This window comes from Ambystoma mexicanum, chromosome 2q, assembly GCF_040938575.1.
Source record: "Ambystoma mexicanum isolate Mex_15411 chromosome 2q, UKY_AmexF1_1, whole genome shotgun sequence".
NCBI lineage: Eukaryota > Metazoa > Chordata > Amphibia > Caudata > Ambystomatidae > Ambystoma > Ambystoma mexicanum.
This window is the reverse complement of record NC_090924.1, coordinates 1284901687-1284927080: the sequence shown is the minus strand read 5'-3', so window position 1 is coordinate 1284927080 and position 25394 is coordinate 1284901687. Positions and strand designations below refer to the sequence as shown.

The following is a 25394-nucleotide window of genomic DNA, read 5'->3' as shown; positions in this document are numbered from 1 at the left end:
TTTCCGACGAGCGATACGGTGGTGGGGCACCCGCGCGCATCTGACGGCGGGCATGGACTTCCAGACCCCAGCCCACCAGGTGACTGTGACCACGGATGCCTCCCTAGAAGGGTGGGGAGCGCACACCGAAAATCTGCACGCAAGGGGACTCTGGCTCCCGACGGAGAAGTCCCTGCATATCAACGTCCTGGAGCTCCGTGCAGTGTTTTGGGCCCTCAGGTCCTTCCTTCCGTCCCTCAAGGGCAAGGTGGTGAGGATCTTCACCGACAACACCACCACCATGTTTTACATCAGGAAACAGGGCGGAACCAGGTCCCCAGCGCTGTCCAAGGAGGCGCAGGACCTGTGGCATTGGGCCGTCGCCCAAGGGATTCTTCTGGTGCCGTTTCATCTGGCAGGGATAAAAAACACCATCGCCGACTCACTCAGCAGGGAGCTGCGCTCGTGCCACGAGTGGGAACTACGGCAGGATCTGGTGGATCGCCTCTTCCGACGGTGGGGCACACCCCAGATCGACCTGTTCGCGACGGCGACGAACACCAAGTGCCGGAGGTTCGCCAGCAGGTTTCCCCAGACGAGGAGCATGGGCGATGCTTTCTCGTTCCCCTGGGAGGGCCTGTTCCTCTACGCGTTCCCTCCCTTGCCTCTGCTAATCCGGCTCGTCAACCAGCTCAAGAGGTCACGGTGCAGGATGATCCTCGTCGCACCTGCGTGGCCGAGGCAGATATGGTTCCCGGACCTTCTGGACTTGTCGGCGTCCCCGCCAATCAAGCTGCCGGCGGACGCGGATCTACTCTCCAGGGAAGGAGGCGCCATCCTCCACCACGACCCGAAGTCGCTGAACTTGCAGGCCTGGCTCCTGCAGCGCTAGAGTTTGGAGGATACGACATACCGGCCGATTGCAGAGAGGTTCTTGCAAAGGCCAGGGCGTCCTCGACTCTTAAATGCTACGGACACAAATGGAAGAGGTTCTCTGTCTGGTGCCACGCACAGAAGGTTAACCCTCTACGGATTACGGCTCCCCAAGTGCTGCCGTACCTGCTGACGCTGGCCAAAGCTGGTCTGGCACACGCGTCCATCAAGATTCATCTTGCTGCGATCTCCCGATACACCAGAACCACGGGCCGGACGTCCTTGTGGTCTCATCGTCTGGTGAAAGAGTTCATGAAGGGACTGTTCAGATCGTTCCCGCCGGTGAAGGCTCCGGCCCCGGCGTGGGAGCTCAACGTGGTGCTGACCAAACTCATGGGACCTCCGTTCGAGCCTCTGCACTCGGCCCCGTTGAAGTTTCTATCGTGGAAAACAGCTTTTCTCGTGGCCATCACCTCCGCACGACGAGTGGGAGAGATCCAGGCCCTTTCCTGCAAGGCCCCGTACTTGACTTTCCACGACACGAGGGTAGTGCTCAGGACGCACCCCTCCTTCATGCCCAAGGTACCGTCGGACTTTCATCTCAACGAACCCTTGGTGTTACCTGTGTTCTTCCCGTCGCCTTCGTCGCCGGCTGAGAGGACTTTGCACTCGCTGGATGTAGCTAGAGCGCTGAAGTTCTACGTGGACCGCACGAAAGGTTTTCGGAAGACGTCACAACTCTTTGTGAACTTTGGACCTGTCAATCAGGGGAAGGCTCTCTCGAAGGCTTCCATCTCCAGATGGCTCTCCGGCTGTATCATGTACTGTCACCGGTTGGCAAACCGACCGCTGCCTGGCCGTCCGAGAGCCCATTCCACCAGAGCGATCGCAGCTACCACGGCGTTCCTATCTGGTGTGCCCCTGCTGGACATATGCAGGGCTGCTACGTGGAGGTCGACGCACACCTTCACGAAATTCTACTGCGTCGACCGGGATTCCAGGGAGGAGTCCAGGGTCGGCCAAGCAGTGCTGCGCAACCTGTTCGCCTGAGGTGAGCCTGGTGAGGAGGTAAGATGCTTAATGTTGAGTTGATGTGATGCTTAATGTTGAGCCTTTGCCACCTCCCGTGGTTGTGCATGTGTGTACTGCTATGTATTCTTTATTCATGAGCATGTGAATCCATGCCAGACCCCATGCTGGAGAAGGAACAAGTTACTTACCTGTAACTGTTGTTCTCCAGCATGGGTCTGGCATGGATTCACATGCGAACCCTCCCGCCTACCCCTCTGCGGCTCTTCACTTGGTCATACTGCCACTTCACGTGCTTCCAAATCTGAAGATGGCTGCCAGAGGCGGTGCTTAGGTAGAGGGCAGTCATTGGCTGTGGTCAGTATGACGCAGAGACCAGTGATTGGTTATTACTACGAAAGACAGATCAGAAACGAAACTGATACTGGTTTTTTCTTTACCGAGGATTCCCAGCCTGACGACGGGGAATATTCATGAGCATGTGAATCCATGCCAGACCCATGCTGGAGAACAACAGTTACAGGTAAGTAACTTGTTCCTTATACAGTTTTCCCCCATTCATACAGCCTGGCTGTCAATCACGCAGCAGGGTGGCTCTCCTGGCAAGGACAGACCCCTCAGCCAATCAAACAGGAGTGCGTCTTGGGTTACCATGGGAACCCGTGGCAGGGGTCGGAAGATCCCTCCCTCACATCCTGCCTACCTAGACTTTCAGGCGCCTTAAGGAGGGCTTCTAGCAAGAAGCCCGATAAAAGACAGCGAACAAAGGAATCATCCCCGGTTTGGCACGCAGAGAGACTTTAACAAAAATAAATGGCGAATAAACCCAGCCAGTGCCAAAATAAAATGTATTTGGTCAAGCGGGATTATGTTTGAGGCTAATATAATAGCCTGAAACAATACCATGGTTATATAAGATAACCGCTGTAGAAAGGTTAGGGTAGTTACCACTGCCACCAGCCAAGTCTTGATGTAAAGGGAGTGAAACAATGCTCCAAGAGACGCAGACAAAAAGGGATAAGAATAAACCCTTTTCAATACTCCATGTAAGATGGGGTGTACTTTAAAGTGACTAAAATAAAGTTAATACCAACTTTACCTTTTCTGGGGGACAGTAGTCATCCCCAGAAAATGGAGTCAGTGGGAAGTCTCAAAGACAACCCTGTGTCACTGCACTGAAGGTGCTGTGTAACACACATGAAAAATATGAGGCCATAGGTGAGTCTCCTGTGCTCAAGATCATACACAAAAAAAAACAAAACAAACACAGCAAAACGCATGTAAGAGTGGGAAAAAGGCTCACACTCCTCTTACCAGGTGAAAAAAAAATCCATCAAAGCTGCTGAGGGACTCATTAGGTAAGGGAAATCAGCCATTTATGAGAATTCTCCCTAACATGGGGATGGATCAGTTTCCCCAGAAAAATGAGCATAAAGTAAGGTAAGAAAAGCAAAGGGCTTTACGTACCTCCAAAGACTCATGTCAGCAGTCAAACAATAGCAAAAAGAAAGGGTGTCTCATAGACGTCTATGGGAGGAAAGTAGCAAAAAGGAAAAACTTTCTTACAACTGGAACAATTATTTCCGTAGCGCAGCTGTATTCAAACTGTGGAACGCGTCCCTGCAGGGGGCCGGAGCTGCATCCCTGGGGGGTGGTGTGAGCCCAACATGAAATGTTTAAAAAAAAACGTTTTTTTCTTTTTTCGATTGGAAGAAATGGGCAGGGGATGCTCACATAGTCGGGCTGAAGCATGAAACTGTCTCAGGCACCAATAAAAAAAGTGCCCTGCAGTTGTAAATGGATATTCATTCCTCTAGTCAGACTGTTTGAATAGTACCCAAGGAGGTGCTTTGTGTTAAAATGTAAGTAAATTGTGATATTTAAAGAATATTTATTCAGTAACAATGGTCAAAATTACTAACTGCATAAAACGGCTTAGCTTAGTCCTTCGTTGCTGGAGCCACCACCAAAGTCCCAAGAACTGAATGCAGTTGCCATCTGGCAACTGTACGGCTCCAAAGGACCAGAAACTGAGGAGACCTGTCAGAAGGAGACAGAACTTGACTATGAGGTTTCCATCGGCTTATATTGACATGTGTTTAACATTAGAGCAGTCGGAGCATCATAATCTATTCTTGCACAATCAGCTGGGAGCTTTTTTCCTCCATTGAAAAGAATAGGAAACCAGGTCCTGAGACTTCAAGAGCCACCAGACTAGAAATGTGGACATTGTAATGCCGGTTGATCTAAACATCAAGAGTCGCAAATCAGTTGCTCTGGGGCTACAAAAGACTGCTCTATCACCTCAACAGGGATTTGTAAATGTTAAACATACCTGCTATATTACATTGTAATTATAGCTATTATAGCCAAATCTAACCTACAGCTAAGATCATGTCTTATCGAAAACCCCGAAGGATATGAAATCCAATTAGCCGAATTCATTCTTAACCATAAAACCACTATTAATTTAGTAGTTACCTATAGGTCGCCTAGCGTTAATACGCAACCAGAAATAGACATACCACTCATACTAGCACCCTTTATCAAACCGAAGACTAAATGTGTCATCCTTGGAGACCTAAACCTAGGCTTCAACGACCCGTTAGCCCATAAAACCAGAGCACTCCATGCAGCCCTCAAAGACATGCATTTCAATCAATTGGTCAACTCACCCACACACATAAAAGGGAGAATATTGGACTGGATACTATCACTCAACACTGACATAATCATTGACTCCATCACACCAGTAGTCTGGTCAGACCACTATAGCATAAACTTCACACTCAATTGCAAGGAGATCTCTACTCCCACAACCATAGTCACAGATACATACGAAACCAGGAACAACCGCAATCTCACACCTGACATCTTAAACCCCATCTTAAGCAGAACCCTCACAACCCCAATGATCACAGATGATAACCCAAATACCCTAGCTAAGACCCATCACAATTCACTCACAGAAGCAAAAGACTCACTAGCCCCCATCATAACTAAAACACGCCGCCCAACCAAAAAATCCTCCTTTTGGTTTAAAGATGAATTAGTAACACTCAGAAGAACCAAGCGTGCCCTCGAACACGCTTACAAAAAATCCCCCTCCACAGACACTGCAAATGCCTTCAACATAGCCAACAAAGAGTACAAAACAGCTATCGTATCACATAAAGCAAATGCTTTTAATCTCCTTATTTGTAACGCAGCCTCAGACTCCAAAGAACTGTTCTCTATCCTCAGAGAACTGGAGAACACTATTCCACCACCTAGTTCAACTAACATAACTAAAGAATGGTGCAATACCATTCAAGATGCCCTATCTTCCAAAATCCAATTGCTGCAAAAGAAAATAATCACTAAGAGAGAAATAATAACCAGTAAAAATAAGGAACCCACAACACCCCAAGTACTTCACGACTCTACCATACCTTTATTCGACTTCACACCAGTAACTCAAGAACAAGTGACCGGTACCATTGCCAAGCTGAAAGCATCTAACTGTAAGGGTGACAACTCCCCTGCTCACCTAGTCAAAGAGTGCTCCACCTCTCACCCCTATCATCACCAACTTCATCAATGCCTCCTTTAGCACCAACCTAGTCCCAGCCAGCATCAAAGAAGCCAGGGTCACACCCCTGATCAAAAAAACTACTCTTGACCACACTATTCCCACTAACTATCGCCCTATAACCACGGTCCTATTTCTACTTAAGATCATTGACAAAATAGCCTACTACCAAATCCAAACACGCATGGAACAGCACCAACTCCTAGGAGCTTGCCAATCGGGCTTCAGACCCGATCATAGTACAGAAACGGCACTCCTAGACTTGAAATCTCAAATGGATACCATTAGGGACTCAGGAAAGTTATGTATGTTACTTTTATTAGACCTATCAGCCGCGTTTGATCTCGTAGACCACGAAGAACTCTGCACCTCTCTAACTAATTACTTTAACTTCTTAAATAACGCCACCCTCTGGGTTAAATCATTCCTCTCTGAACGTACTTCTAGCGTCTCCATAGGTAAAGTAGCAGCAGATCCTATAGCAGTACCTACATACATCAGTTACATATATACAAAATGCATATCAAACAATCAGCTATGACATGTTAGCATATAGGAGTACCTCAAGGCTCCTGCCTCTCACCAATCCTATACAATGCCTACACCAAACTCCTCTTGAAATGGGTGTCATCTACACAAACTTTGCAGATGACACCCAGATCCTCATCCCCATCACCGGGAACTATGACCAAGATACTTTAATAATCAACAGAATCTCTTCTGTTCTTCAAAATTGGATGGCCTTAAACAGTCTGTCTCAATGATGACAAGACTGAAATTCTCATTGTGGGCTCTGCCTCTAAAATAGCCTCCCTCCATGCAGATTATTCAGCAATCAACATAGATGGCTCTATGATCCCAATCCTCAAACATGTCAAAACACTAGGAGTCCATCTAGATGCCAACCTCTCTATGACTAAACATATCTCAGAACTCTCCTCATCCGCAGCATACACTTCTAAACTTATCACATTAAGCCGCCAATTTCCTAGGGGACCCTGACGTCTATGGAAACAAGGCGAGTCACCACACACGATAGAGACGCCAGACACAAGGTTGTATTCCCAAAGCTAGGGTTTTATTGCAAAGCAAAAGTCTCAGTTGGCCAACTCAGTCTCACGCCCCGCGACGTGTATCTCTAGACCTCAAGGGACGCAAGAGAGTGAATTACATACATCAGTTACATATATACAAAATGCATATCAAACAATCAGCTATGACATGTTTAACACCCCCCTTTATTGGGTTTCTTTGAACTTGGTGTGATGATGGACATCTCCGACGACTATGACACCTTCAAACATCTATTCTAGTAACAATTTGCAATTTGTGAGTGCGAAGGCATCTTTCGGTTATTGAATAGAACACGGCGCTTCTGTTGTTGGAAGCGAACTACATACAGGATGGGCATTGCATTTCGGACCTTGCTATCTATCAGGTGCTATTCGCGTCCTGGGAGCTGACATGCTCAGCAAAGGGGGGCTGTAAGAAAAGCATAATTCAAGCCTTTAGCGGTATTATTCTAACATATTCTACCATATAACGAGACTGGCTGGCAGCTGTGAAATGATTAAATGCCATGCAGCTCTGCTTCAAGGCTACATTCGGGATCTCCTTATTTGTAACGCAGCCTCATGTGTTTTAGCGAACTCTTGTTATCCTCACGGCCCTGCGGCCTATCCTTTTCACATACAGACAACAATGTTTCACAGTCGAGCAGTGTAAGCGGAAAATATACTGCGAAGCAATAGGAACAGAAAGCAATGAGCAATGGTTGGAAAACAAAATGGCGATTCTTGTTACATCGAAATGGCCGTTCATTGGCAAACTCGAAAACCTATATTCTGTCATATCGTGCATGAGACGGTTGGCCCACGGCCACCAAAATGCGTTTGCGGTCTCAAAATAAAGGTATCCGTATTTCTAGACTGACAAACCCTCCTTTGGCCGTATGCCAAACATCTCATCTGTTTATTGAAACCTCCTCTAGTGATGATGAATCTGAAGTACTTATGTCTGAGTCTTGCATGCTATCATGGACATCATTGTCTTCATCAATATCTATTGCCATCAACTCTTTTACTGCTCTCCTCTCATTTGGGTCTGGGCTAGTTCGATCATGAGGTTGTTTTTTCTTTATCATCATATGCATGCATCCTTCCGTACATCCCTCAGTTAGCTCAGCGCAAACTATGGGTAAAAAATGTATACAACAGCACATTAGGAATATTCCGAACACCACTACTAATATTGAGATCAACTTCCATCCCCAAGATCGTAGTATTTGCGTGCATTTTCTTTATTGCTTCAAAGATCGTGGGGAACTAGTCATCGACATAAACGCAACATGCTGATCCCACTATTTTGCAAATTCCCCCACAATCAACCAGGATTACATTGAGAGCCATTCTATTTTGCAGCGTCATTAACCTTATTCCTCTTTCTTCCAACGTCATGTTAAATAATAAACCTGTTGTTGTGTTTATTGTATTCTTTAGGATTCTGGACAGTTGCCTTATATTATAGGAGTTCACTATCTGTCCTAAGAATGGAATGAATGATTTCACTACATCAGTTGCTATTAAAACACCTTTGTCAGTCCTTTTGACTCTAGTTCTGGATAATCTGGCCATGGCTGCTGTTTCTAAGAGGAATACTCCTGGGAACAGTAGCCCTAGGTAACATGTACCTCCCCAGTTTCTGGGCAACCAAGGGTATGCTTTCTCTCCACATATAAAATAAACTGGATCACCTACGTATACTGGTTCTATTTCCCATTTTAGTACCACTGTATTCATACAACCAGTATATGTTCCGACTGTAAAAGAGCCTTTCTTTTTTAGACAAAAAGGGACAGTTCTTGGGCTATAATTCACTGTGTAAGATGGGGGAATTGCATCTTTGTCCCCTTCTGTTCTTACACGAAACGTCATTACAGATGTTTTTTCTGGTGGGGACAATCTATCTCGTCTATTTTATCGTGTTATCTTTCGTGTACTTTTCCTCGTGGGCTCTGGGGCTATTACTTGTGCTTTATGGAAAATGGAACAACCCACAGGCTTCATTATTATCTCCTCTAACTCATTCATGTTGGTTCTGTCTAATTGACCCGTATTACTCTCATTCCATTTCCCATAGAACATTGCACCTAAAGATGCACTACATGCAGAACTTAATGGTAATGGCTGCACATACCACCCTATTCCTTTTCCGGCATGCTGTGGTAAATGGGCACATACCCAGCAGTTCGTTTTCTTCAGGATTGCATGTGTCATGTTCATTATCAGCAGTAAGGTGTTATTTTCAAAACCTTCCCTGTGTTTTTCTTCCATTGGGGGTAGTGTATAAGTGATCACCTGAACCGGGCTTTCAGTAGTGGGTATATTAATTATTGGTAAAAAACATTTCTAATGGGTGTATTGTTTCTACCCACCATAATATTAGGGCTGTCGATATTGGTGCTACCACGCTCATAAAGCACATTATTATCGTTAGTACCAGCATACAATTTTTTTTACCATGTGTTTTTCTTAAGATTATAGTCTTTATAACTGACTCATTCTCAGCGGTGATGGTGCAGGAGGAGGCTGGCACCGGTCCCGGCATGTTTCTCGTCGTCCTTTTTTATCACAGTTCGTTGTGGATATCTTCCTTCGTCGCGCTTGCTCTGATGTTAATAAATTCAATGGAATTAATGGAATTGTCACAGTTCAGTTCTGCCTGTCCTTTTTAGCCTGGATTTGATTATTCGTTTTTAGGCGAGATCACCTGTCCCCTCTTTTACTGCTCAGAGGACCTTTGATCAGTTATCTTATCGCCTTAGTATCATGTGCGCCCAGATTGTCCGCTCTGGTTCAGGACACATGTACTGTTAATCGGTTATTCTCACTTGCCATAGTACCATGTGCGCCCAGTTTGTCCGTTCTGGTTCAGGACAGATGTACTTTTTATGATCGCACCAAGGAGCCGCGAGTCTTGAATTGTCCGACTTGCACAATTCTCACGCTTCTCTCCTCTACACCTCTGGTTCCTTCTCCGTCCATGAGCTGAACCAGAGGTTGACATAAACACCAAAAAGACTGCGGATCACTTTGTCTCCCGAGGCTGCAGGTTGTATCACCTTGCTCCTGGTATCGTATGATCCGTGAACAGTGCCGGTGCACTTCCAGATTCAGGCTTGAAGTCAGCCTGTCGCGCTACTGCAGGTGCTGGTGTGCATCGCGCCAATGATGCAGATCGTTCTTTGGCCTGCTGGCAAGTGCTGGTGGGCGCCAAAGGGATACACAATTTGGTTTTGCTGGTATCTGCAAGGTAGATTTGGCGTCGGTCAGCAGTGATGTCGATTTTGCCAGGCAATGTTGGGGCACTCTTTGCCCTTCCCCCTCTTTGGCAATCGTCTCAGGCTTTGTTTCGAGTTTCAATTCTTGTTTTGGCAGATTAGGTGGCTGCTTACTGGCAACTGTTTTTTTTGTTTCTGGGACCGCTGTCTCTTTCCGGTCATCAGTGTCGGGCAAGTCTTTCAGTGCAGTTGGAATATTCTTGGCATGGGTGGCATGGATCCACGACTTCCTTCCATCCACCCGTATTGCCGTCTGTGTCGCCAAAAGTACTTGATGGGGCCCGCGCCACCTGGGTACTAATGATGACTTTCTTTTTTTAGCGCGTGCCCTGGACCGGTGTATCTCACTGGTAATGCCTCCTGCACCTGCTGATGAATCAAACGCAATTTCTGCATTAAAAGGCCACAATAAGTTCTAAGCACAGGATGTTCTATCTCACTAAGTCGTTTTGGCTGAGGTGCGCACCAAACATTTGCCGGCCTCCCCATTACGATTTCGTACGGGGAGAGCCCAGTTTTAGCCTGTACAGACGTACGCATGCATAATAGTGCTATTGGTAATGCATCCACCCAACTCAACTTGCTTCCTGCACAAATCTTACTAAACTTTGATTTAAGAATCCCATTGTGCCTCTCCACAAGACCGGCAGAACTCGGATGCCTTGAACTATGGAATCTCTTATCAATCTGGAGACCAGCAAATATCTGTAATACCACTGCACCCACAAAATGCGGTCCATTATCAGACCATAGGACTCGGGGCAAGCCAAATCTGGAAAAGTACTCCTTCAACATTACTTTTGCCGTACTCATTGCTGTGCAATCTTTCAAAGGATATGCCTCCACCCACTTACTGAATGCACAGATCACCACCAAGAGGTATTTCAAGTTTTGGCACCTCTCCATCTCTATGAAATCAAAATGAACTACCTCAAATGGCATGGAGGGCGGGCCGAAACTGCCTGTTGGAGTCACTGTTCCCTTGTCCTACATTGTGTTGTAAACATGTGATACAGTTCTGCACCAACCTCTCTGCATTCTTTTTTATGTTTACATTCCGCCATACTGTAGAAAGGTGCTGTATTATTTTTTTGGCACAGATGTGCATAGGGCTGTGGGCCATTGTGACCATTGCAGTCACAAACGAATTTGGCAACATCCAGTTTCTAGTTCCCTTGTCCATCCAACAACCCTCCAGATCCAACTCAGCAGATCCCTCAGCCCATCCCTGTATTTCATCGGCCGTAGCCTCGGCCTGCATTTCTTTGACAGTCGCAACTCCATCTTCTATAATACAGGGTACTTCCTCTGTCTGAACCGTCATCATCTTGGTATCCAAATCAGTGGCAGTTTGTTTCGCAATTCTGTCTGCAAACGCGTTTACCTTTCCTACTTTGCATGTTATTTTTTTATGTGCCTCGCATTTCACTATTGCTAGGCGCTTTGGAAACGTGTGTGCAGACAGCAATCGTACAATCAAAGGGCCATGTTGAATTCTGGCACCATGCAATGTCAGAAACCCTCTCTCAGCCCAGAGTCGACCAAAGTTATGAACCACTCCAAAAGCATACTGACTATCAGTATATATATTCACATTCAAATTTTCAGAAATCTCGCAGGCTCCGGTCAATGCTATTATTTCCGCGGCTTGTGCTGAATTATAGGGGATTCTTTCACTTTCTACAACACTCTCTAGGGTAGTGATAGCGTATGCGGGAGTTGTCGTGCCATCTGGTAATTTAAAACATGAGCAGTCAAAAAATAACTCTCCATCCGGCTCTTTCTGTGGAATATCACTTAAATCAATTCTTCCCTTGGTTTCTTCCTCAGTGACCATTAAGCAATCGTGGGGGGGGGTGATTCATTCTTCCCAATTTTTTTTAAGGTCAGTGGCATTAATTCTGCAGGATTCAAAGCGCTACACCTCATAATTTGGATATGGGGCGCGAACAAGATAATCTCATATCTTGTCAATCTAGCAGAGGTGAGGTGTTGCGTCTGTGTCCTATTTAATAGAACGTCTATGGCATGTGGCACCATCAGAATGAAAGTGTGCCCCAATGCCATCCCTTCCGTTTGTTTCACTGACGCAGAAGCCGCCGCGGCAGATCGTAAACATCGTGGTAGTGCGCGCGCTACAGGGTCCAGCGCAGAAGAAAAATAGCCACACGGCCTATTTCTTCCACCTTGTTCCTGTGTCAAAACCGCCAATGCACATCCTTCACTTTCACACACAAATAGTCTAAAACATTTTTCATAGTTCGGCATACCCAAAACTGGAGCCGAGCATAATGCAGTTTTCAATCCATCAAATGCTTTCTGACATTCCTCATCCCACTGCAAAGGCATAACCGCATCTTTTCTAGTTAAATTCACTAATGGTTTCACAATTAATGCAAAATTACCAATCCATTGTCGGCAATATGAAGCTATGCCTATTATGGCTCTGACTCCTTTTTGTGTCTTTGGAATAGGCATACAAGAAATACTTTCTATGCGTTCTGGCGTTAGTCTTCTCCCTCCTTTCGAAAGTAGGTAGCCCAAATAAGCCACCTCCTTTCGATTATACTGGAATTTCTTCAAACTAGCTTTATGGCCATGTGCCGCTAGGTGTGACAGTAGTAATACATTGCTTTCTTTACATATCTCCTCTGTGTCTGCAGCTAGCAATAGATCGTCTATGTATTGCAAAAGTACACAACCCATGGGTAATTCCAGCATGTCTAGCTGTTCTTTTAATGCTCTACTGTAAATACTTGGATTTTCCGTGTAACCTTGCGGAATCCGCGTAAATGTAAATGATCGTCGCGAACAAATATCTACTGTCCTTGTCCACTGGAATACTATAGAATGCGTTTTTGGAAATCTTCTACACTAAAATATTCTGCTGAAACAGGTATCATTGTCAATATTATAGTGACGTCTGGCACTAGAGGAAATTGCGGATCTACTACCTTATTCAATGCGCGTAGATCAATTATGAAACGGTATGGTACCTCATTACCTCCTTTTTTATAAACCGGAAGAATCGGGTTGTTGCATGTACTGCCTGTGATTTCCTCGATTACACCTAATTTCACCAAATCAGTAATAATACTCTTCAATCCTTTCTCACCTTCAACCGAAATTTTGTATTGGGGTATTCGCGGTAGGGTAACACCTGTCATGATGCCTACCCCTGGAGCACCAGGCCAGGCCCAGCACCCCCGGGAGCAGGCATTATGCCCCCGGGTAAAAGCCCAGCGGCCCCTTATAGGGGCTCTTTGGACTCTGTCCTGGCGCCAGGCTCATGTTGGACATCAGTCCTGGCGCCATAGGCGCCAGGCTCATAAAGGAAGGTGTTTTGTGCACTTACCTGATGCAGACCATGCTGCAAGATTCAGGCCTCCCTGAGACCTGAAAGGGACTATTTTTTCATTGGGACTATTTTGCCACTCGGGCGTGGCCAGGGAAGGATACTTACCTGGAACTACTTTGGGGGCTATTTAAGCCACGCCCAGACAGTAGCTCACGCTTCGCGTTGTTCTGCATCCAAGCAGCTGAATGCTCACCGTGTCTGCTCCTGCATCTGGTCTCCAGCCACGCCCGCCTCGATCCTGGAACACCTGTAAGGAAAGAAGAGAAAGGTGAAAACCAAGAATTTTATCAAACTTCTTACCTGCATCCGGAACCTTCACGTCAGCGTTCCTGAGAAAAGACTTTCATTTAAAAGCACCGCGTTGCTCGCTGCAGCGCCGCGCTTCACTCACCTGTCCTCTGGAGTTCTTCTTGCTCCACCGCGACAGTCTGCACCGGTCGCCACATCTCTGCGCCTAGGGGAGAGAAGAAGAGACAAAAGGTGAGCAGAAGGAACATATGAGGAAAGCCTAATTTTCCGCCGTAACACTTACCGTTCTTCTGTTGGTGGACCGTTCCTCATTTCGGGTCGGCGCTGCTTCGTTGGCAGGTACCGCACCTCGGCCCCTATGGGGAAAGGACAAAAGACATTACTGGAGGAATACAAAGACTTTAAGAGGGATCGCCCCATTGCTAACTCACCTGAGTTTACCATCGGCAATTCAATCCCTCAACGCATCGCCTTCATTCTGCACCTGAAATAAAGGACAGATCACAGGTTAGGAAGGCAACAGAAAAGGAGGCTCAACACTTGAACTTTTGTAATCTTCATACTTACAGCGTTCCGCTCGGAAAAGTCAAGTGGATTTTGCCAGCGCCATTCTGAAAACCAGTGAAGTAACTGGACAAACACGTGCCCCTGCACCAGAAGCAGGATGGAGAGTTCATCCTTTCAAACCATAAGAAGGATATTCCTACGGGCCAGACAAGCAAGATTTGAGGGTCCTGTTCAGTCGGTGTTCCCAGTTCATCGCATCACGCTCGAAGAGGCCACAGCAACCCAGACTAGACCAGCGCCTCTGTGGGAGTCAGGTGAGCGTTACAACACCTTCTTTCAAAATAATCTTTACTGGCTCTATCTTTAAACATCCCACACCCTTGTCATGCATTGCCCATATACAGGTTGGTACTTTACTTAGTTCCCCTGGTAACGCTTCGGACATGAATTCTGACACAGGGGCATTGTGTGGCCATATCGTTAGAAACACTCCGTCTGCCGTGCAATGTATAACAGAACCTAGTTTTTTCAACAAGTTTAATCCCAACAAATGTTCTCCACAATTTTCTGTTAGAAGGAAAGGACAATGTTCAGTAAATGGTCCTATGGTAACTGGGACTGGTTTGGACACTGGGTTTATGACTGGTGTACCTGCGAACCCTACGGAAATATTCTTTTGCCCTGACAGTAGTATATCCGGAACCAAGTGATGGTCTATTGAACACTTCTGTGCTCCTGTATCTACAAGAATGCGGTGCTCCTCATTCCCGACTCTCATTTCTACGTAGGGTCCTCTCTGATTCACGGGAATAGACACTGGTTACGACCCCCGTCCTGGGCTGTGTAGGGTATTTTGTGGAGATTTGGGGCCTGACGGTATTTTATTACCGCCGAAAAATAACTTAGCAATAATCACTCTTTGTATTCAGATTTGGCCATGTGCAACAATAATACAATGGACATGCATTATTTCAGCACCCAGACCTGCATATTTGGTATACGTGGTTGGTGGTATTTTGGTGAGCATAATTCCCTTGTTTTATTTGTGGCCCCAATGTCCAGAATCCCTTATCTTTGCTTAGATTTTTCGTGTGATCACTAGAGAGACCTCAGACCTGCATTCTAGGAATACCACATTTTCCAGTGATAGTGTTGGTGTGCCACCATGGGCGAACTCACTGACTTATTTACGACAGAGAGCTATATGTGGTAGTCTTGTGGTAATTTCCACTACCTTATATACGGTAGGGAGCTATGTTCAGAGAGTCTCTCTTCCCGTTGGCTCATGTACCTCCAACAAGCTATGCTACAGTCACTCACAATTATTCATACTGATTTTGACATGCACACATCTGTCTTAAAATGACCATTGCACTGTTTAAAAATCTCCCCACATCATCAGCATTGTAATGGTAAACAATAAACATCACCCGTCTGTTTTCAAATATTTTTCTGTATTATAAAAGTTGTATTTAAAAACGATCTCATTCTTTACAGAAATAAAATGGTACAGTCAAAGCATTGTCTGTGACACTCTGCAAAGAGAGTGGTGGAGAACAGAACTCAAATTGCAACATTAGCACTTGATTAAGACACGCACAGGAATCCTACACTGACTGCATATTACCGTACACACTCAGCTCCCACACTTCTCATTACCTTATCTTTTTAGTTGTTCTCTTTGTGAATGTGGCTCTCTTGGATTAACTCCAGCAAAAAGGAACGCTTGCCTTCTCAAACCGGGGTCATTGCCTGGAATTCTCAGCTTTTGCAGATAGGAATGCCTCAGCCAGTGGAAAGGTCCTTCTTTCAGCTCTCCCCAATCTCGACTGCAGCATGACACAGGAATCTGCATTCAGTCAGGAGCCCCACAGCCAGGTCTTCTCCCCAATAGTGCAGAAAGATGTCTGCCTGTCTTTTTCCCTGATACTGCCCACTAAAACTTTCCTCTCAGCCCTCTGTATGACGTGTCCCAATGAAATCCATCATCTCTCATCCTCCTACTCTTCAACAATAGCTTCGCTTATACATTTGCAATTGTTGCAAATCTGACTTCCTTCTTCCTGCAGTTACTGTGCACAAACACGGAGAATCAGGCAGAGAAGAGAAGAAAAAATCTCTGCACACGCATTTAAATGGTTTTCAGAGTATGCCTAATTCTGCAGTGGAGAACACATTTTATTAGTGGGTTATGTTAAATAAGGTTTTATTAGTCAGGTTAATTGTTAATAGGTTAGCTGTTAATTTTCAAATGTGTCTCTAGCAATATAGGCATTTCAGGTGAAAAATAGTGTGCATTTTTAAATGAGCACGTGTGCTTTTAACTGTAAAAATAGATTTGCATCTTATATGTTAAAATCGTTTTTGACTGAATAGCCTGTCTTTCCTTGTTAATCTGGTAACCCATATAGCAATGCACCGCACCCTTGTGGTGGTGCTGCAAAAAAAAAAATGTGCTACTTGTGCAGTATTACTGTACTCTGTACTGTAACACGCCAAATATCCTTACATATACCCTCCTTTTGTTTTTAGAACTTGGCTATAATCCAAGCCAATTCCTAAAAACAACTTGTTCTATTTTTTTTACAATATAGCAATCCAACAAAATGAATATTCATGTGCATCAATGAAAATTTGCAATCAACATTTCATCTGAGTCCATCAGTTCATAAAATGTTCCACATTTGCCTTCTCAGTGGAAGTGGCATTACTTTAAGTTTAAATTTTCCAAGTCAATTAAAAACAATGAAATAAAACAACTAACTAAAACAAATAAGTAATATAACAAGTTAAAATAAATAATTAAAATAATAAATACGTGGAACTTCATATGCCGGAACTTTTGTTTTGTCTCTTTTGGTATGTCCCGACCAGCGATGTTATTCGGTTCATTCGAGTACTCTTTCATCTTGGCAATCTTGAATCCACAGTAGTCATCTCTTTTGGCATTCCGGTTATTTTGTCTTCACCTCCACCTGGAGGCAGGCATCTTTTGGTCTTCATCCAGGGGATTCCAGGACTCCATCGTCTCCCGTGGCCTCTGATCCCGGAACCTCCGACCAAATAATGTTAATTGTCTAAATCAAAATAGAAAATAAACAGATTAAGTACATAGCACAATACTAACTTCATCCTTTTGCCAAAAATAAAACATGCTTGGTAAAAATATTTCGTTTTTTTTTTCTTTCTTCTGAAATTAAACACAAGTTAAAAGAAAACAAACACATATAAAACAGCATTCAATATTTAATACACTTTCTCTCTGCACACCAACCATGAGCTTCCATTATATGTGCATTTATTTATTTATTTATATTTATTTTATATTATATTTTACATATACTACAGTGTTTATGTGCCATCATAACAATCAACTTTTTAACTTCTTTGTCACTGCCTCCTGATTGTACCCATTTATTTTCTCTTTTTGTGTTCAAGTGATTTTATCTGTTTCTACATGCTCAAGCCGCCTGATCTCATGTCTGGGATGGCATGGTTTGATTTGATTTACATGGACAAACTGCTCTATTGCTGTTTCACCTTCATTTTTCAAAATTTTATACACTACAGGAGAAACCTTATCTATAATTCGAAATGGCTCCTGCCAGGCTGCTAGAAATTTAGAATTTTTCTGTTTACTTTTTCCAAAATGAAACTTGTACACCTGATCCCCTACATTGTATTCCTTTACTGATGTCTTTTTGTCATAATATGATTTAGCACTGTCAGCAGCCCTTTCCAGGTTTCTCTGCACAAAAGCAAATGCATGTTGCAAATGCCTCCTCAGTTCATCAATATATTCATGAACCGTGGATGCACTCACTAGAGTTTGCTCATGTGTTCTGTATAGTAGGTGTTGTGGTAACACCATTTTCCTACCTGTCAAGACCTCATGGGGGCTAACACCTGTTGCTTTGGCAGGAGTCGACCTGATTGCCATCAGAACCAACGGTAAACGTAAATCCCAGCTGGAACCTGCTTCTGCCACAAATTTCTTTAAAATATCCACAACAGACCTATTGCTTCTTTCAACTGTACCTGAAGACGCCGCCCGATATGCGATATGTAGTTTCCTTTTCACACCTAGTATTTGCCATACCTTACTCATTAGAGTACTTGTGAAATGACTTCCTCTGTCTGACTCAATTCTTTGTGGCAACCCAAACCTTGAGAACACATGGTTCACCAGTAATGTGGCTGCTGTTTGCGCACTACAATCTGGTGCAGGAATGCACTCAATCCACTTCGACATCAAACATACCACACTCAAAATATAACGGTGTCCCCTGCTCGACCTTTTTAAAGGACCTACATAGTCTATTTGCAAATCTGACCATGGGAGAGTTAGGCCTCTTTTCATCAATGGTGCTCTATGCATTGGTGAAGCAGGTTTAAATTGGGCGCATACTAGACATCCTCTAGTATATAATTCCACATCTTGGGACATATGAGGCCAGTAAGCATAATCTTTTAGTATTTCTAATGTTTTTTGTGAACCTCTATGGCCTGCAGTTATGGCATCATGTGCATGGTGTAGCATTAGTCCTCTGAATGAAAGGGGTACTACCCACTGTATTTGTCCTGTTATGGACTCTCTAATCATGAGTCCATCCTGTAATCTGATTCGTGTTTTGTTCTTTAATAACACCCTCAACTCTTCTTTTCCCATGCAATCTTTTTCTGTTAAAGGATTTTGTTCAGGATCTATCAAATGATTATAATAGATTCCCAAAATGTGATCATTCTTTTGTGCCTCAATCAAATCTTGGTCTGGCGTGTCATGACTCCACTGCACCACCGGTTGATCTATCTCCTTTGGTGCTTTAGAACGTGTCACTGCATCAATTTGTATTTCACCCATTAAATAATCAATATGTAGCAATTCTCCCATCACAGCCCCAATCTTAGCCAGATGGTCTGCCTTATCATTTCCCTCCTTATCCTCTCCTGGTGTTTTTAAATGCCCACGAATTTTTCTCCAGTATATTGTTAAATTATTTTCTGACACCAATTTGTCTATGGCTTGTATCATTTTTCCATGTTTAAGTGGCTTTTTGTTGTATGTAACCATGCCTCTTGCTTTCCAACCAGGCAAATACTCCACAAAGCTATTCCGTGCATAGTCAGAATCAGTCACCAGGACAATTTCACTGAACTTTTTATCAACTGCAGTAGCAATTGCTTTATAGATGGCTGCCAATTCCGCCACCTGACTGCTCCTATCTCCAATCCTCATCCCTATACTAGGAACGCCTTCACATTTCAACCAGACATTTCCTATTCCTGCCACTAATTGTTTATTACTGTCATTTTCAATGTGAAAAGCACAACCATCCACATATACAGTTGGCAAATCCTTGCATGTTTTTTCATCAAAAGCTTTGTGTGGTGATTGTTCAAATTCCTGTAAACTAGCTTCCACTTCCATTTCATTTGGTATTTGTTCAGCTGCACAGTCATGTAAGTCAGCTAACCCTTGAGCAATTGGGCTCTTTTTATTTTGTCCATATCTTACTTCTACGGGAAAACCTTGTAATGCCAGCGTCCATGAAGTGATTCTGGATTGCGCTAGATTGCCTGATCTAATTCTTTTACTCTCTAAAAATTGCAAAGGTTGATGATTTGTTTCAATAATCACCTTTTCTCCCTGAACAATGGGGCGAAAATGTTGTAGCGCCCACACAGTGGTTAATAGGGCCTTCTCACATTCATTAAATTTCATTTCAACTTGGGAAAATGCCTTACTTGCATATGCAATGGTTTTGTGATTCAAATCGTGTTTTTGTGATAACACTGCTGACATACAATGTTCAGAAAAGCCTATTTCTATAAAGAAATCCCTGTCCTTTATGGGGTATGCTAAACATGGTGCCTTTACAAGACATTCCTTCAATCTAGCCACTGCATCAGACTGCTCTCTTTCCCATCTCCAGGGAGTATTTAGTTTAAGCAGTTTAGTCAATGGTTGAGTGATTTCTGCATAATTCTCAATGAACTTTCTGTTATAGCCTGTCATCCCTAATAAACTTTTTACTCCTTTCACATTTTTAGGATCTTTTAATCTTTGTATGGCCTCTATATTTTTCCTTTGTGGATTTAGCCCATGTTCAGTCACTTCATGCCCTAGAAAGTTCACTTTTTTCTTGCACCATTGTGCTTTTTGCAAAGATACTTTGGCGCCTGCTTTCTGCAATTGGCCAAGCACATGTCTTATTTCATCAAAATGGCTTTTAAGGTTTTCATTTTTTATCAGGACATAATCCACATAAACTATTGTTCCTCTTTCCGCTGCATCCGGCATGGCCTTTCTCAAAAATATGCCAAATTCACTCCCACTATTGATGTACCCGAACGGAGCTCTAAGCCAGGCATATTGAGTCCTGTCAAATGTAAAGGAAAATAAGTGTTGTATCTCCTCTGCCAATGGCACACACCAATATCCAGAGGTGAGATCTAACGTGGTAAATACATTTGAACCATGTATCTGAGCTAGGCCCTGATCAATGAATGGTAGTGGCCATCTAGATACTGGTACTCTTTTATTTAACTCTCTTAAGTCTGCACACAGCCGCCATTGACCATTTGGCTTTAACACACCTAAAATAGGCGTATTGGATGTGCTATGAATGGGCCTGATTATTCCCCGTGATTCCACATTTTTAATAATCTCTGCCAATGATTCTAAACATGCCAGCGGTAGTCTATACTGGCGTACAAACACTGGATTTCTGCTACAACCTTCTGGTAGTGTGGCCACATGTAAATCAGTTAAACCACAATCATAAGCATCTTTTGCAAATACATCCTTAAACTCCATAAATATTTCCCTCAGGTCGTTTCGATCCCCATCGCTGTCACATGCATCCGCTAAGGAGATCTGCTCTTCTACCATTCTGGAAAGTTCTGGAAACTCTTCTGGTAAAGGAATCTCAGCGCTTTCCTCTAACTGTGTGGCTGTGTCTTTTTGTAGAGCTGCCACTTTTAAATATTTTGGCATATCAGCTTCCACTTCAATGGGCTGATTTCCGGTTTCATTTTCATTTAAATTAAATATTATGCAATCCTCTTGATGGCAGCACACTGTCTCATTTGAATCATAAGGATACACAGAATGAATTTTAAATATTCCTTTGGGCTGAGAGTCCAGGTGTTCTGGCAACTCGCCCTTGGCATCTACATATTTTTCAGGAATATTCCCAATCACCATGTTATTTAAATCTGCCGTATAATGTTATTTTTGTATGGCCATTCCTAATGGGGAGTTTTCCTCTAAATGAATATCCTGACAACCTTTATTATTTACCATGATTTTTACAGATCCCTCACCAATGTCTACCAATGGAATGTATTCATAATCCAGGCCTTGCTGTTTTATGGATTCATTCAGGCATACAAATGCATCAGAGCCTTTCGTCTGCTGCCCATTTTTGCATTTCAGTGTTATTGCAAACTGTTTTGTAAATGCAGGAATAATAGTATCTTTCCTTATTTGTAATTCGATGGCATAAGGAACCAGTTGTGCACAATGATAAGCCCTTCTTTTGTCTTCAAATTCAGGTGCCGGCCCACCTAGGCGTGACCATATTTTTTGATTAAGGAAATCTAACACCATACACATTCTGTGCATGATGTCATTGCCCATGTAAAATTCATTTTGTGCTCCATTCACTATCCATACATTATGGTAAATTGTTTTCTGCCCAATGCTAATTTTAAGCATGCATCTGCCTGCAATTCGGTTTTCAAAGTCTGGACTGTCCAACCCAGAAACATATTGGTTTTTAATCCTAAATTTCGGGATTTCTTCCCTCTCCATAATTTTTTGCAACAATTTCTCATTAATGAAACTCCTTTCATGTTCAAGCGCTAAAGTGGCTTTTATTGTTTTAAGATAATCATTTATACCAACGTGAACCCATGGTTGCTCATCTTCCATGTGTATTTCTGCCAGAGTGGTAATGTGTTTTTCTGAATCTGTTTTAGGAATAATATTCTGTTTGCATGTTTTCTCTTTTAAATAGAAACGTAATGTGTGCTCATCTATGGCAGTCTGCCAATCTTTCCTTGGGTCCAAGTATATTTGTACAGGTAGTTTTTCATTGTCGCTCTGATCTTTGTCTTGACACATTAATATAACAGTGACACTAGGTATGCAGCTATTCTGGAGATATACCTCCACAGCATCATTTGTTTTGGCAACGGTGTGACATTCTTTTATATTGCTGTTTTGTGATTTTAGTTTCTTAGGCCTCAATGGTTTTTTGGTTAAGGACCACAGCACTCCATTCACCCCATCTATGAGAGGAGACAATCTTTTCAGGCAATCTGTCCCCATCAGAAATGGAATTTCACAAATAGATGTGATCAATACCTCTTGTTTCATTCTGTGCTTTCCTATTTTTATGTCAACCTCAGTTACACCTATGATGGGCACCTCCTCCCCATTAAAGTTATGCACTGGGCCTTGATTTTCCTTCACTGTGATCTGACTCTGTGGAGGCCTCCCTTCATTGATACTCTTTACCAGCTCCTTGGACATAATTGTGGCCTGTGCGCCAGTGTCAATCATAGCAAAGGTGTGGCATTTTTCTTCTACAGTGATGGGTGCATAATATCTGTCCTCAACTTCCTCTAATACACATAAGAAATGTGAATTCTTACTGATTTCAGGGCTCACCTTTCTCAGGTCTTTTTCACTTTTGGCTAAGCACATTGGTAAATGAAAAGACATTTTTCCCTCCTTTTTACCCATTTCTGTGCGAGATATTTTATTCATTTCTCCATGATCAGAAGTTTTTTGGAGTGTGGCCACTGTTCGCCCATCCATCTGGGTAACATCAGAGACCACATTACAACCTTCCAACTGAACATGTGTAACAACATCATTCAGCAATTTGTCATTTTTTAATTCTGTGCATTTGTGATCATTTAGTGTAATACCAGCCCTTTCAGCCTCTTCAAAAATATGTGGCTCAAAGAATTCTTCAGGTGATTGACTTGTACCCTCCTTGTGAGTATTTCCTTTTTCTGTCTGTGTTTGGTCATTGTTTTGATTGCCCAGGGAAGGAGCTATGGCATCCCCACTTACTCCCTGTTCACTGGTATTGCCCATGCATGAGTCATTTTTCTTAAATCTGTTCCTTTGTTCTTTTGGAATTCCTAATGTTTCTTTTTCATTTGTGCAAATCTTTACTGTTTTATTTAGCTCTAAGTTAAACCGTACCTCTTTTTTAGAAGTATTTGCACTTTCTGTCACAATTTCATTTACTGGTACTTTCATTTTTAATCCATTAGGCATCTCAGAGTCGTTATGCAAAATTATATCAGAGCAATCTGTCATTTTGGCACTGCAGTTATCATGAGTACTTAGTCACTTTTCGGAAGCCCCCCGGTCATTGCTATGGCCATCAGCCCCCTCTTTGGAAGGTTGTTTTTGCGCTGTATAGAGCTTTCCTATTTGCTCAGCTAACATTTTCACTTGGGCCTCAAGGCACTGGAACCTTTCCATCTCTCTAGGATCCTCTTTCTGTGGCCTAGGTCGATATTGGTTGTTTTCCCCCTGATTGGATCTATTCTGATACCTCTCAGGTGATTGATACCGGTTGGGATGGTTTCTGAACTCTTGATTCATTTGTGGAGGGGAGCGGGTTGCACCCATCCTTTGATTATAGTCCCCTGGTGTGGAATCATTGTACTGGCGTGGACTGTAGTTCACGTTTTGCCTCATGTCCTGTCTCTCAGATTGTGGGTACTGGCCCCTATGTTGATTTCCATTATCAGTAAATCGATCCACATATCGGGGCCTATCCTGATTACCATATATCATGGTGTTGGGATCAAATCTGCTCTGTGTCCCCAATGACTGGTAGGGACCATCATTTCTTTGATCTTGATTTTGTCTCTGGTTATTGTTCATACCTGCCATATCAGACCGGTATCTTACCCGGGGTCTATCCCCTAAATATCTAGGGCTGATGTAGCTCTCTCTATTACTAGGATCATGTGATTGGAACATTGGTACAGGAAATGGCGATCTTTGTTGATTACCCCTTTGTTCAGGTGTCACATTTTTACCTTGACTTTGAGCAGACTCAAGGGACATTTTGGCTGACCTGATTTCCATTACTGTGGCTGAGGGTTCTTTAGATTTAGGCCTAGTATCTTTCATTTTATCACTTTCTCTACCCTGACAATAGAGTACCTCATATAGCTTTGTGCTTTGATGTACAATCCATTCAAGGGACTTGTCACGGTCAAATTCACGGACCAATTGGGATATGATGTCTTTCTGTAGCCCATAGAAGTATGCAGTTTTAAACTCATTGGAATTTGAGTCAAAAGATACATCAAAACGAGAGAATGCTCTTCTTAAGTCTTGTAAAAATTGGCGAGGGGATGTATTAGGTCCAGCAGTAATTGTGTACGCGACTTTCTTTGCCTCCTGCAATGACTGAAAAGGAGAAAAATGACGCCTAATTTCTTTTTCAAACTCCAGCCATGTCATATTCTGCTGTTCATTTAATCCCCTTATGATGCTGGCCGTCGGAGCATCTAAAGTTAAATGAAAATATTGTCTGTACTGTTCCTTAGGTATCTGGAGTGCTTTAAAAATGTCATGCACCGCTTCTAAGTGATCCTCAATGCAGCATTCACCTCCCTTTTTAAATGGTTTGATCAGGGCTTTAATGGATTTCATTATTTTTATGGGGCTACTTGTTGCAATGCATGGAATTGCACTATTTTGTGAGTCAATCCTGTTTTCAGGTGTATGAGATTGGTGACTGCCCCCAATGGGAGTATCAAATCCCCCAAGGGCGCTGCAACCAAGTTCAGTCACCGGCCCAGTCACTGGGGCACTAGCTCTTTGGGCAGACCTAGAATTCACCTCCACTCCATTGAATGTGGTACCCTGCCGCCTCTCTTGGGACCTGGGAATGCACATTTGCTGTTCTAAGTCCTTACACTTTTTAAGGAGTCTGGTTGCTTCATTCTGCAAATAATTATTTTCATCGCTCATTTTATTAATCGCCTCCTGCATGTCGCACATTTGCATTTGGCATTCATTGAACTCTTTATTTCTTTTGTCTCTTTCTTGAATCATTTTAATCATTTCTTGTTCTGCACTCTGGAGATCACCTTCTTTTTCACAATGTTATTTTTGTAAAATCTGCATTTCTGAAACAACCTCATCTTTATCCTGCCTAATGTGATCCACTAAGGCTTTTAAGTGTGTCAATTCTTGCTCACTATCTTCAAATTGTTTCTTGCTTTTGGATAACTGAGTATCAAATTCTCTGCATTTTAATTGCATGTCTTTTTGGCATACATCCAATTCTGCTCTCAACATTTCCTGATTTTTACTTGCCCCCTCTAATTAAGTCTTTAACCTGTTAATTAGCTGAGTATCATTCTCTTGCATTCGCAGGGATTTGTTTAAAATAAACCATATTTTGCCGCATAGCCGTATTAAACAGTCTTTCTCTGCACTT

The 25394-nt window shown here is 43.3% G+C and overlaps 1 protein-coding gene across 3 annotated transcripts in view; it reads left to right on the top strand.

The window, feature by feature from the left end:
* DNAJC13 (DnaJ heat shock protein family (Hsp40) member C13) overlaps positions 1-25394 on the top strand; it is a 2820731-nt gene that overhangs the window by 2440932 nt on the left and 354405 nt on the right. The gene's annotated exons all lie outside the window — the stretch shown is intronic.